The 14,237-nt window shown below is 36.4% G+C and overlaps 1 protein-coding gene across 4 annotated transcripts in view; it reads right to left on the bottom strand.

Annotated features, from left to right (window-relative positions):
* Nucleotides 1-8,416: 8,416 nt before the first annotated feature.
* The window catches only part of nfat5b (nuclear factor of activated T cells 5b), a 170,455-nt gene continuing 164,634 nt past the window's right edge, over nucleotides 8,417-14,237 (bottom strand). For all 4 annotated transcript variants that reach the window (XM_080186804.1, XM_080186802.1, XM_080186803.1 and 1 more), the window contains one exon: nucleotides 8,417-13,883. The gene's annotated coding sequence lies outside the window, so the exon portion shown is untranslated. The remainder of the gene's footprint in view (nucleotides 13,884-14,237) is intronic.

Genomic DNA, 14,237 nt, shown 5'->3' with positions numbered 1-14,237 from the left:
AAGAGAACAGCCACTAAGGGTGGCATAGTGGTTAGCACTGTTAGCTCACAGCCCCAGGGACCCAGGTTCAGTTCTGGCCTTGGATGACTGTGTGTGAAGTTTACATATGTACATTTCCTCTGGGTGCTCTGGTTTCCTCCCACAGTCCAAAGATGTGTGGGTTAGATTGATTGGCCGTAGTAAATTGCCCCTTAGTGTGAGGAAGACTAGCATACTAAAAAATGCACGGTTATGAGGATAGGGCCTGAGTAGGACTGTTGTCTGTGCTGGTTGGATGGACTGAATGGTCTCCTTCTGCACTGTAGGATTTCTATGATTCTATTCAAGGTATTGCTCAGAAGAATCTGAGGAAGAATAAACAACGTTATGAGTTAAGACAATTGCAGGAACCATATTTAAAGTGGGAAAGCAGAATTCAGAAGTAAATCAAATGTTTGATGCCATTTTAATAGGGTCTGAGAATCAAGAGTTAAAACAATTGTGAACAGTTTGTACAGAAGTTAAGAAAAATAAATCCTAAAGGAGGTGTGTAAAACCTAGATACTTGATTCACTGCTTAAAAATGGAATGGAAGCTTCAATTAAGAGTGATTTGGAAAACCCAGATTGGATTTCCAAATGCAAACTGCTAATGGAAAGCATTGTTGTGAAAGAAGAATAAGTGTGTATCTTGGAGCAGGGTGGTGGGGTGGTGGGAGGTGCAGTTAGGAAACTGGTGTCATTTATCTGGGGGAGGATTCTGAGGAGAAATCCACATATACTAACTTGAGTTCAGGGTTCAGTGTGTGTTTTTGACCACAGCCTGTGTATTTAAATAGTATGTGTTCTCGTAGGGCCATTGTACTTAAAACGTGTTTTGTAATCTGTGTTAATTTTAAAATCTGTGTGTAATAAAGATGAAAGGAGAAGTAAAAGTACTGTATCATCTAATTTTTCATGTTTAATTTTTTTTATTATTAGTGGTCCTGTTATTTTGTTCTTCCATGTTTTATTTAAAAAAAGTGAAAGTTAGTCTTTTAAACCAAGGTTCCATCCTGAGATCTTCCTGTTCAGTTATAACACCAACTGGGATTGTAACAAAGGTTAGAGAAAGGGTATTTCCATTTTGAATAACCCTTTCCCTTATTTACCCTCTATTAGAAGCTTCTGCACACTTTAAATTATAAAGTCTCTGGCTTTGAGAGGCCATCTGACATCCTTAATTGAACAGTGAGCCATCTCCAGACCAAAATCAGGGCTTGACTGTTGGATCTCTGGATGCAGGTTAGGAGAATTTTGCAAGCTTCTGAAAGCTCTGTATCTCTCTGAAAACTCCAAGACTGTCTACACTTTATTATAGAAAGTATATTTAATTGTAAACTATATTTAAAGTGGCCTTTAAATCTGAAAGAGGAATGTTGCTTGTAATCAAAACAGTGATAAGTTAGAAATTAAAGTGGTTTCCTTTTCATTTTAAGTATTGTTTAGCTGTTTAAATTATATTTAAATTTATTAATGAAAGCTTGTTTTACGATAAAAGGTCCCTAATTTGTCAGTGGAATCATTGTTGGAAGCAAGTATTCTACATTTATTCTAAAATAGAAAAATTGTTGGGGTCTAACCTGGCTTCAGAATATACGTTGGAGTTCTGGTCTGAGACCCCAACGACGAGCTGGAGAGAAGGCTGACCATTGGAAATGACAAAAAAATTGGGATGTCCATTTTTTTTTGCCTGAAATGAAAGGGGTGTTTATAAATCTAATGTAAAAGGATTTACATACTCTGCACAGATTAAAAACCCAGAGACTTAAAAGTTCATTTTTTTATTTGTCTAGATAGCAATTTACAGAAATATAATTGCTAGAATATACAAATGTCCCAACAAAAGCAAAATACAGTTTTAGTTCAACAGTTAAACACCAATGCAAATAATTTTCCCAAATCATCCACATCAGTGCTGTTAGTTACTACTACTGAAGCATTTCAGTAACATAATTTGGTACTATTTTCACATCGCAGTCAGAAATTTCAAAAGGAGGTTCAGTGATTCAGTTTGCACCATGTACCCAGTTGTTTCAACTATAAAGCAAGTCAATTAATGAAACACAACCATACACGCAGTTTAGACAAAAAAACTTTCTGGCAATTTGCCTCTGGATGACTGAGGACAATGTTAGTTTTGATCAACAGCAATATCACTTGAAAGGGTTCAGCTTTCAGTGCATTGACGAGGACCAGTAGGAGACTAATGACTTCTCCAGTCTCTGCCAAAGATACTCTGTAGTCACCCATAAAGAGATACCGAAATATGATCTTGGATGGAAACTATGCTGATATGTCGTCACTCTCAACAGCCGTAATTCAAACACATATCTGGCAATGCACAGCTGGTCTGTCACCACTCGCAAAGAGAAAAGGCTGAATAACATCTATGATACTAACCTTTCTTCTAGCTGGGAAATTCCCTTCCATTCAGTTCGGCATTCAACAAATTTAACCGAGATCTGGAATTCGCTGTTTGGTATGGTGGCAAGGTTTAATAACACCAACTGCAAGTGCCAGCCAAGATGGCATGGGATTCTATCCCTTGTTTTCAAACATTGGCCAATGTCATGCTATTAAAATGTACTGTAAGCATTTGTCAGAAATTTTACATTTCAGGTTCAACGTAGAATAAAATGCTCAAGACACTGAAGAGTCTAAGATACAAAGTGTTCAGAACTGTTCGGGAAGGCTATAATGAGTGGTGGCAGTACTAATCAGGGAAGATTTGGAATGTTGGAAAGAGAAAATGTCCTTAAGGGAGAGAAGACAGAATCTATTTGATTGGAGCCAAGAAGCAAGAAAGGTATGATCACACAACTGAGGCGCCCAAATAATGAAAGAGGAAGAGGAACACATTTGTAGGGAAATCATAAAGATAGGTAAACAATATAGTAGGTGATATTGGGGGACTTGAATTACCGAAAAACCAATTGGGATAACGTTGGAGTAAAAGGAAAACTGGATGGGAGGATAGTTATTTCTGAAATGTATTCAGGAGAAATTCCTTGAGGTTCTTTGTCCAATTAGGAAGGGAACATTTTTAGATCTGATGTTGGGAAATTAGGTGAGCCAAGTGGGCCAAATGCCTGTGGGTTACAATTGGGTAAGAGTGAACATCATATTGTAGGGTTTAGATCAGTAATGGAGAAGAACACGGCACAACCTAAAGAAGAACTTCTAAATTGAAAGAGGGCTAAGTTCAATGGCAAGAGGGAAATAGCCAGGGTAAAATGGAATCAAAGACAGGAGAAAACCTGAACTGGACAATGGGTGATCTTTACAGAGGAGATATTTCAGATATAGATTAGGCATGTTCCAATTAGGATGAGCTAAAGTCAGGGTTCCTTGGATGATGAGGGAGATAGAGAACATAATGTAATGAAGGGTATATGACATGTCAGGTGAACTCTTCAACCAAGAACCAGATCAAACACCAGGAAGTCAGTTGAGAGATGAAGTGAAGAAAATAATGAAAAAGAATAGAATGGCAGTTAACAAAACATCTTATTTTACAGTATAAATAGTAAATGGTTATGAGGAGGTACTGGTCTTGGTCCGTTTCAGGACAAAGAGAATGATACATGCTTAGAAGCACAGGGCAAGGCTGGGATATTTTAGAGCATTTTGTATCAATGCTTCCTAAAGAAGAGGAGACTGACAAAATATAATTAGAAGTAGAGATTGTGGAGGAAATAGATGGGGTGAAAAGTAATAGACTAGAGGTCCTGGAAAAGCTGGCTATGATTGGAGCCACCTTGTCCAGGTGGCTTCCATGCTAGCTTGCTAAAGTGGGCATAGAGATACTATAAGTCTCGCCAAAATCTTCCTGTCTTTGGTTCATACTGGGGAGATGTCTGAGGTTTGGAGTGTGACAAATGGCTTATACAAGCAAGGACATTCTTAGCAACTAAATGCTGGACAATTTAAAATTAGTGATGGTATGGTTTTAGATTTGGTTGGGGCGGGGGCAGGGGTGGGGGGTGAAAGAGGTGGAGGGCTCCGGAGGAGATACTCAATAGGCACTTTAGAGGTATGAGCCAATTAAGAGAACCAGGCATGGATTGTGAACAGATGATAATTGTGTCATCTAATTCATTTTTTGATGAAGCAACAAAGGCGGCTGATGAAGAAAATGCAAAAGGTGTATGTTTTTAAGAAATAATAGAAAAGACTGGACAGCAGAATTAAGGCTTATGGAAAAGGAGAATGGGTGAGATTTTACAACCTCACTTGTCCCAAAACCGTGAAATCCCACCTGAGGTCAACAGACCTTCCCATGCTCTGCCCCTCGCGCACTCAGATTCCTGTGATGGGCTCATGAAATTCCAGCCGCTGTGTCAGCTTGAATGAAAAAGTGGCTTCAGAACAGAAACGGTAAGTTGTGGTAAATGGGTGTTTTCAAAGTCAGTTTTCAAAGTTAGTTGCTCCCATTATCCACTTGACTCTGTATACTTAGTCTGAAATCGAATGAGAACCCTAATAAACAAAAGATCCATTAACTCTACAAAGTGCTTTGTTGATATCAGTTGTATATTGGAATAACAGGTTAAATTTCAAAATTTGTCAATTATATCAAATTTAGAGGAGTAAATAGTAAGGATGATTTCAATCAACTACAAGAAAGCTAGCAAAGTGGGCATACAGATGGAATTTAATACAAAGTATGAGGATTTTGGTAAAAAGGCTAGGGAGAGGCAGAGACTTAATTGGGCAGCTCTAAAGAATGTGCAGGCTCAAAGGGACCTGGGGTTTACGTGCACAGATCTTTTAAGATGGCACATTGAGTAATTTATAAAGCATAAGGGTTCATGTGCTATTGAGTACAAAAACAGGGAAGTTATGCTGAACATTTATTATTAGGCCCCAACTAGAGCTCTGTGTCCAGTTCTGATCACCACGTTTTAGGAAGCATATGAGGCGATTTGATGGAAATAAACAAGATTTTGACAGGTTTAAATATGATGGACAAAAGTAATCTTTTCCTTGGCTGACCACAAGAAATAGGAGACACATTTAAGGTTTTGGGCAAGAAACGTGTGGGGAAATTTAAAGTAGTTTTTATTGGGCAAGTGGTAACTAGTTTCCGACAAATGTGGTGAAAGCAGAGGCAATTATTGATTTCAAGTGGAAATTGGATGTGTATTTGAGGAAAATAAATTTTCAGGGCCACAATGAAATCTACATGAATGACCTCCTTCTGTACTGTATTGACTCAATGATTGAATTTACAAAACACTAATGTTCCCACTACTAACATACACATTGCTAATCTTTGTCTCATCAGAGGAGGAAGTTCATGTGTTTGTTAATTGTTTTAAACAATTTAAACTGCTACTATAAAGACAAAATTAATAAATCCCACTTCCATATAACCTTTGTAATAATAGCATTAGTTATAGCTATTACAATGATTTATCATTTTGTATTAAGTTCACACATCAAAATTTATAAGGTCTCACATAAACAAATTTCTGATTTTTAGATCTTTCCCACAAATTTTGGTGGCAGAAACTGGTTTCCAATTAGGTAACTGTAGACATCCCACAATCAAAGATGTGGGGGTTAGATGGATTGGTCATGCTGAATTGCCCCTTATACTGTGGTTGTGGGATAAGCCTGGGTTTTTTTAAAATTAGCATCACAAGTATGCTGACATTAACATTGCAATGATGTTACTGTGAAAATCTCACCACATCCCAGTGCCAGTTCGGGTACATTGAGGTTGAATTTAGGATGGCCAATGCACCTAATCAGCATGTTTTTTGGACTGTGGGAGGAAACCAGAGCACTTGGAGGAAACCCACACAGACATGGAGAACCTGCAGACTCCGTACAGACAGCGACCCAAGCCAGGAATTGAACACATATCCATGATGCTGTGAGGCAGCAGTGCTAACCACTGTACCACCAAGCTACATTATGCAGCCTTGATGGGCTGAATGGTCTCCTTCACTGTAGGAATCTAAATCTCAGAGCAGGCTACTTGGCAGCATTTTTGGAGATGAAAGAGTTAGCAAATGTTTCAAATTGAATAAGAGTTCATGTTCAACTTGAAACATTAGTTAATTCTGTTTTCTACAGACACTGGTAGACCTGCTGAGTACTTCCTGTTTTTTTTATTTCAGATTTCCAGCATCTGCAGTACTTTTGCTTTTGTAACTTTTCTAAACTTCATCCAAATACAAAATAATTCTAACACTTCAAGCACAAATAACCACTGAACCAGTCCTTTTAAAAATTTGAAATGAAATCAAACATAAATGAGGCATTTCATTTACACATTGCTGTACATATAAAAAAAATGAATATTGTCTCAATGTTCATTTTGAGACTATTAGTGGGCTGGGAAAGAAAACAAGACAATATTTTGCCATGCCAATTTAATTAGGAAAGAATGATGGAAAATAGAGAACGTTTCTTGATAATCAAAGGTTCAATGAAAATCAACCACTAAATGATGACATGGAATAACCTGAGTATAGCAAGCTCAAATTAGCTGTGTAGACCAGGATTTCTTCTTGATTTGTGAAATCAGCTTTGGACACATGGGGGAAATTCTCCAGGCATTTATAAGAACATAAGAACATAAGAAATAGGAGCAGGAGTAGGCCATCTAGCCCTTCGAGCCTGCCCCGCCATTCAATAAGATCATGGCTGATCTGTCGTGGCTCAGTTCCACTTTCCCGCCCTCTCCCCATAACCCTTAATCCCTTCTCTTATCAAAAACCCATCAACCCGCTTCTTAAAAATATTTAGCGAGGCAGCCTCCACCACTTCAACGGGCAGAGAATTCCAGAGATTCACCACCCTTTGAGTGAAGAAGTTCCTCCTCAACTCCGTTCTAAACCGCCTCCCCTTTATCTTGAGGCTGTGCCCCCTAGTCCTACTGTCTTTTTTGAGCGGGAAGAGTCTCTCCACCTCTATCCTATCCATCCCATTCATCATCTTATACGTCTCAATGAGATCTCCCCTCATTCTTCTAAACTCTAACGAGTACAAGCCTAGTTTATTCAGCCTCTCCTCATAGCTCAATCCCCTCAACTCCGGTATCAGCCTAGTAAACCTCCTCTGCACTCCCTCCAGGGCCAAAATATCCTTGCGCAGGTGCGGCGCCCAAAACTGCACACAGTACTCCAGCTGCGGCCTCACCAATGCCCTATACAGCTGCAGCAATGTCAGTGGGATTCTCTGGACCCACGAACAGCACACCCCACTCCCTCAGGTTTTGGGTGGCGTGGTGTAACATCAATGGGAAATTCTACTGACAGCAACGGAACCAAACAATCCCACCACCAGTGAACAGTGCACCACCTCCTGCTGCCAAGGAACATGCAGCTGGGAGATCGGAGAATTCCATCCTTCCCCCTCCCCCATAATCTATATGTGGCACCTTTTTCCATTATACATTAAATTGAGAGTATTTGATACTGCTGCTATGCTCGGTTTACTAAAGATTTACTGATCTAGCAGTGCAACATTATTTGTAAACCACCATATGAAATCTACTGCAAGAACATTCCTTATACACTGCATGAAACAATGCTTTACTGCACTTAAACATCTATAGAAGTCACAAAAATATACAAACTTAATCTATTATCTATCACTGTCAAAATCCTTTGTTTAAATATTTGTGCAATCTTTAAAAAATGTGCACTAGTTTTAGGATAAATAAATGTTATAAAAAATTGTAGACTTTTTCCTATTAGTACTTTTGGATAAAAATCCTGGAAGCAGTGACAAAGCAGACATTCCAATTTGCAATATTCTGACAATGGTGATGAGATGAAAAGGTTAATGCCCATTTCCCTCAATTATCAATTAATAAAAAGTATTTGCTGCATACCAATACAATACGTATTTTGTTTATAAGAAAGTGAAGTGAATCAGAAGTGTGATACATGTTTATGTTAAATCACTCTCTGCACCCACTTTAAAGAACCTTTAACTGTTGGGATTTTGCACTACTTTTTTCCACTAATCTTTTCTAGATTATTCAACGAGCAGAAATGGATTCTTCTTCTCCGGCTGACTTGTAAACCAGCTTGAATTATATAAACTATAGTTAATTTTGAGAGAATTGTTTAATGTATCTCCAAGAGTTAAAAGTGTAATCAGTAAAATTAAGCGATCTGAGGACAATTTGAGTCCTCACCAAATTGTTGAGCATTTTGCCATTGGAGTCCAATGGTTGTCTATAATTGGTGAATTTTGCCCAATCTCAGCAAAGCCATTAGATTTATTTTGGTTGGGGTAGACAAGATGTCTCACACAAAATATTTTTGCTCATGGTTTATTACAGCGCATAGATGAGCCTGTCATGTCAGGTGAGGAGCTATGTGGCAAGTAACCTGTAGGAAAGAAGTTAAAATGGAAACAAACCAATACACAAATTCTTTTCAGAAAGTGCAAAAAATTCTAGTTTAATTATTACAATAATTCATGTCAAAATCATGTAAAATACTTCTACACTAAACTCTGATGTGCAGAATGTTAGCATTATTTTAAAAAAGTAATTTATCAGGAATAAATGGTAAATTCATACACCAAGTGGAGGGCTGACCTCAAAGGAAGCAGATTGTTGTGCCGATTGTGAGATCTGCAAGCACTGTTCCCAATATTGGAAATGTGGAATTAGTGAATGTACCATGTGTACTTTTCAATGTAACCACACTTACAATTAATAGTATAAAATCTGAATGTTATGAAAATGAGTTAGTGTTTTAAAAAATATATAAAAATAAGATTCAATTAACATGACAATAGGAATAAAGCATGGAAATACTTTCTAAACAGCAGTGTGCTAAAATACTAATTTCCACAAAAAAAGGCAGACGGGATAACTCATGCAGAGTTCAATAACTCTAACTCATTCAATTATTGTCTATTCATGAGTTGCAATAATTTCCTATATCAGCATCTTCCACAAGAAATAGTAGTCCAATCTTAAAAATTAAACTGTTTTAGTTTATTTCACTTAAATGAAAAAGCATTTCAGGCATGGAATCTATTTAATATGCTTCATGTCATACAAGATGCTTTATGCTGTTCTTAATTTTAAATAGTACTCATATAATGTATAAATTGAATTTTGTTTGAGTCCATGACTGTGCAGAAACAAGAATGGCCTATTATTTCAATTCCTTTCAGCGCAGTACAAAAGTATCCAGACAAAGTCAGATGGGCAGCTGTGTACATCTTCAATTAATGATCAGGACATTTCAAGACAGAATAGCACCAGTAAGATGACAGGTGGCATGGAAGTGTGTAAGCAACAATTGTATTACCATAGGCTGCCAGACAATGTGAATGGTAAAATTGTATCCCATCTTACTTATCCATTAGCTTTTAATTCAAGACTTATGCAAGTGGAAGCATTTTAGTCAAATTACAGTTTGTTCCACAAGTCTGATAATGCCCTTTAATTAGCAAAAGTTGCAGCCACCAGTGAGTACGGATGAGTGAAACATACATATTTATGTGGAAGAGCTGAGAACAGATATGGAGGAAACAGGCAGCTCTGACAGAATGTATAGTTTTGAAGGATTCAAAAAGTATCTTTACCACCTGATACTTTTAAGAAAAAGTTGCCAAATAAAAGCCCAACAATTTGGAATATTAATTTAACAAAATGATATAAATAAGTAATTGGCTCAGCTTACCACTCAGTTAAATTGAGTTAAATATGCTCAATAAAAAACAAAGTGATTAGCAATTTGATGTGCACAATAAGAAATGCAAACATGTGATCTGAATTACCGTTATTGCATCTAGGTACCTATAATATTGAATGTGAACTGAATGAGATATTGGTGAATAAAAACAAGATTGCAGACAATCAAAGAGGAGTTCTGATGGATGTAAAATGTTACAATGCACAATAAATTCAGGGTTTTGCTCAGCAACATAAATTCACTTTTTTATGTTCAGGCTGACAGTAATGTAATTAAAATGATACAAGACAAAATGATAGAATTAGTGTAAATATTGAACTTAGAACATGTCCATTTGTGTAGATTTCTAACATGTCTCTTAGATTTCAGTTTTGTCTCATGATGAAACAAACACTAGTATGCTCTAATCCAAACAAACATACTTTCTCATTCAGCATTATCTGGTTATATTGATTCTCATGCAAAGACGTTTTAAAAATATATTTAGCCCTACTACTTCACAGTATGCCCCATAAATATTTGATTTCCTTTTAAAACATTAAAATCAAAAACGGTAGCAAAAGTGCCATTCTGAACTAATTTTGACAGTCTCACAAAGCCACCACAGAAACACGTGGTAAAGTTTCTAATTTGATTGTACTCACTTAGTACATTTAACAAAATATTATACCATTTCATATATATTTGTGTGTATATACATGTACACATATATATAAAAAATGCAACTTTCCAAAAAAAATGAAACATACATTAGGTATAAACCATCCAAATCTGAATAGAAATTCTGTATTTAAAATGACTGACCTAAAAGGAGGTCAGGCAACTGAAGCTCCCTTCGTAACAAGTAAAGCCTGTACTACGAAAAACATCTTCAATGAAGGGAAGTAGCTGCTTATAATTTTTTGCATGGCTCAAAATATGCACAGTAAGAAAATAGTTTAAATATTTACAATAAACAGAAAGAACAATTATATAATTAACTGACTCTTTATAAACATAAATACTTCAAGAAGTACTGAGAATAGTTGATAGAAAAAACATCACTTAAACATTAAGGGGAATTACTGGTCACAATATTAGCTGACTACAGCCCTGGACATTCCACTATTGAAGAACATTTACCAAGACCAAATGCTTTATATTTCTAAAGGAAAGATAGCTGTTTTAGGTACATTATCCAGCTCATCCCAGTAGAAGTCTAATAGAGTGCAGCAAAAAATGAAAAGCAAGGCCGTTTGTTGGTTAATATACAGACCTCTCAAGCATTGTCTTACATCCATTTCTGCTTCACACAATATGTTTGTCCTTTTTATGTACAATGTACCTCACATCCACTCTCAGTAAAGATAAATGATCAGGGCAGGATCTAATAATTGTCAGTAATTTCTGCTCAAAGGTCATATCGCAGTAATTACAATTTATAGTAAACTGTGTTTTTTGTAATGGGGACGAGAGATTTAATGGCCAAGTATACTCAACTGGACATTCTGCCACAGCTTCCTAGATTGCTGTAGAAGTACTTTGTAACAAGGGAACCAGCCTTGCCACCTGTAACTTAATACTGACTGGCAACATGATGTTAAGCCAATATTACTTGCAAAAATGCAATATTTACATTAGAACTGAGCAATACTTAACAAGTTTACTTAAAACTAAAGGAATATAAAACTATGGAATACAGCTATACTTTGGTATAAATTAACATTAGAAGGTTAATACTGTAAAATCCAATTTTAATTTGCATTTCTAACAAAATGCTAATTGTTGCTATTATACAACAACAAATAACATCTGACAGATTTATGGGAAAAACATCCCTAATGATCTACAAAATTGCATGTGCCTCTAGATCACATTGCCAGACAATAATCAGATGTACAATATACACACAAAGTGCTTTTATCTTTCATCACTGCAGGTGTTGCCTTTAGATTCAGAATGTCATCCTCTCAGACGCACAAATATATAATTGTGCATTTGGCATCTATCAAGCTATGTTTAGAACTAAAATCAAGAAACACATCTTATACATACTGTGCATTAGCAAAGTTGCATGCAATCCTGTTACTTTCCTCTTCTTTTTAAATTAAGGTGTAACTAAATGGACTGCATTACAACTCCATAATTAGTACTAATTAGCAAGATGATCAAAATACTGGGAATCCCACGGTGTCAGAGAAACAAAAAAAATACAAGTTTCTTCACAGGATAGAATGGATTGTTAAATCTGAGTCTTGCAGGAGTGCATGAAATAAACAGACAGTACCCCCAGCACACAATCCCTTAACCTGAACACACCTCATGCTTTTGCCCCTCATTTTTTCAACTTTCAAGAAGAGGCTGCTTTGGAAGCTGAAAGATAAGGCACCAATTATTTATATGAGGGAGAGGGGTTCCAAATTAAGGGATTACACCTTTGAATTACTTGATGGTTACTAGAATTATTTGAAGTGAGCCCTCCATTCATCGCACATCCATTATTGTAGATTACACCGTTCTAAATTTAGGGAGGACATGGAGGGCTATATATTCAAACTTGGCATCCAGAAGCAGGAAAGATGGCCAACGCTCCAAGTGGACAGAGGAGTAAACATCCAAGTATGTACTTTCTCAACAGGTGACCCAGCTAGTGGGTCTCTATGAGACTGTTTGCTTACATAAACAGTGATCTCTCCTAATCTTTTAATCCTATAAAAGTGAACATAGATGAATCAGTAACCAAGGTGTGTTGTTAAAGGTTTAAACTGCGCCTCCAGATTCTTAAGTGATATCTGGTGGACGGATGGCCCTAAAATTCAGATTAACTTGCAAACGAGGAGGAATTTGCAGATCCTTTGCTATCAAGTGGCATGATAGATGTATTCAACCGAGCTAACTGATTACTTAATTGCTGCTGGATAGGCTATCCTCTGTTAATGAGTAAAAAAGGTCATCTATTTGACTGATGTTGAGAAGATAACCTTATGATGTAGATGGAAAAGGCTGCAGACAGTGAGCACAAGTATAGAGGGTCAGGTTTAAAATTAACAAATGCAAGGTAAAGAAATCAAAAAATTATTTTCCCTTTATATACAAGGACAGGATTGGAAGTAACATGAGGAGGAGTTAATCAAAATGATTAAATACAGCTAAACCTGATGGCGTCTCAGAAACCATTGTGTATGATACGATAACATAGCAAAAGTGCCATGTTACCTCTCATATTAATTAAGCCACTTCTTTTCATCCTCATAGTTGGACTGAGCTGCTGTTCTAATTTTTGCAATAGTAACTTATTCATGGACTTGTGAGCTCTGCTCTTTTAAGAGCTGCTCAATTTGTCAGTGATATTTCCTGCTAGGGACACATGGAAAGTCCATTTCCATTCTTGCGCTTACTACCCAAAACAGGTTAATGAGAAATTAATTAATGATTCATTCCTGAGCTTACATTACACTATTAAAAATAAGTTAATGGGAGGGAATAGAGAGAGATTGCTAACATACCAAATCCTTTGTGTATGTCCACAGTTCATTGCAATTATAGGTGCAAAAAGAAATCAGGCACAATGAAGAATAAAATCCTTGTATCTATTTGCTGAGTATCTCCATTATTGCTTGACTGGATTCTACCCTAGATGAGCAGACACTTGTATCACTAGGCCTGTGCTACACCTTGCACTTGTGTTGCCAGGGTGCACTGTCTTTTATTACACCATAGATTTGCATGCAGTAGTGGATGGTACTGATGGAGTATTCTTCCCACTGAAATAATAATTTAAAAAATTTGTAGTCAGTATTCTTACATTTCTTAGCTAACCTTCAATTATCATGGGTTTACTGATTACAATGGACACTGCCTAATTGCAATTTCGACAAAGCATTTTAATATATAGAAAATTGATTAGCTGTGGATTTGCATACTGTCTGATGGCTTACCTTCTTGCGTGAAATGCTAAGAAATTGAGTTAAAAATTTGCAATACGCACTCAAAAGTGCACTGAATAAAGTTTTGCAAAGTGAAATGATTTACAAATGGAGGACAAGGACTGACTTAAAAGCTGAAATGGATATAAGCAATATCAATGCTTCAACTTTCCCTTCATAACACAATCATGTCATCTGCTTTCCCTTCATATGATAGCATTCTAGTTTCACAAAGTTCGATGTTTCTTCATTTCTTCTTAAACTTGCATTATATAAATACTCTGAAGGTGAAAAAGAAATAAATTAATCAATTTCAATGAATCATTACTGTTATTGCATTTTTGAAAATATTGCACAGTATGGTATAACAGAAACAGAAGTTGAAATCAGTGATGCTATCAAATGAGAATTTAGTGCAAGTTTATCAAATTGCATCAAATGCTCATTTAACATTGCCAACAGTAATTTCTACCCTTCACCTTTTTACTGAATGATCCACATTCATGGAAACACACAGCTTGTGTCATGATGATTAGGAATAAATTTACATAGACTTCCTTCTCTCAATCGTAAAATCAAAATATTAACATTTCAATGTTCAAATCACCCAGCTGATTAAATTAAGATTTTTTTCA

Source organism: Carcharhinus amblyrhynchos, chromosome 4 (genome assembly GCF_965287045.1).
Source record: "Carcharhinus amblyrhynchos chromosome 4, sCarAmb.v2.hapA, whole genome shotgun sequence".
Taxonomy (NCBI): domain Eukaryota; kingdom Metazoa; phylum Chordata; class Chondrichthyes; order Carcharhiniformes; family Carcharhinidae; genus Carcharhinus; species Carcharhinus amblyrhynchos.
The sequence above is the reverse complement of the archived record's forward strand: the minus strand, read 5'-3'. Positions and strand labels throughout refer to the sequence as shown.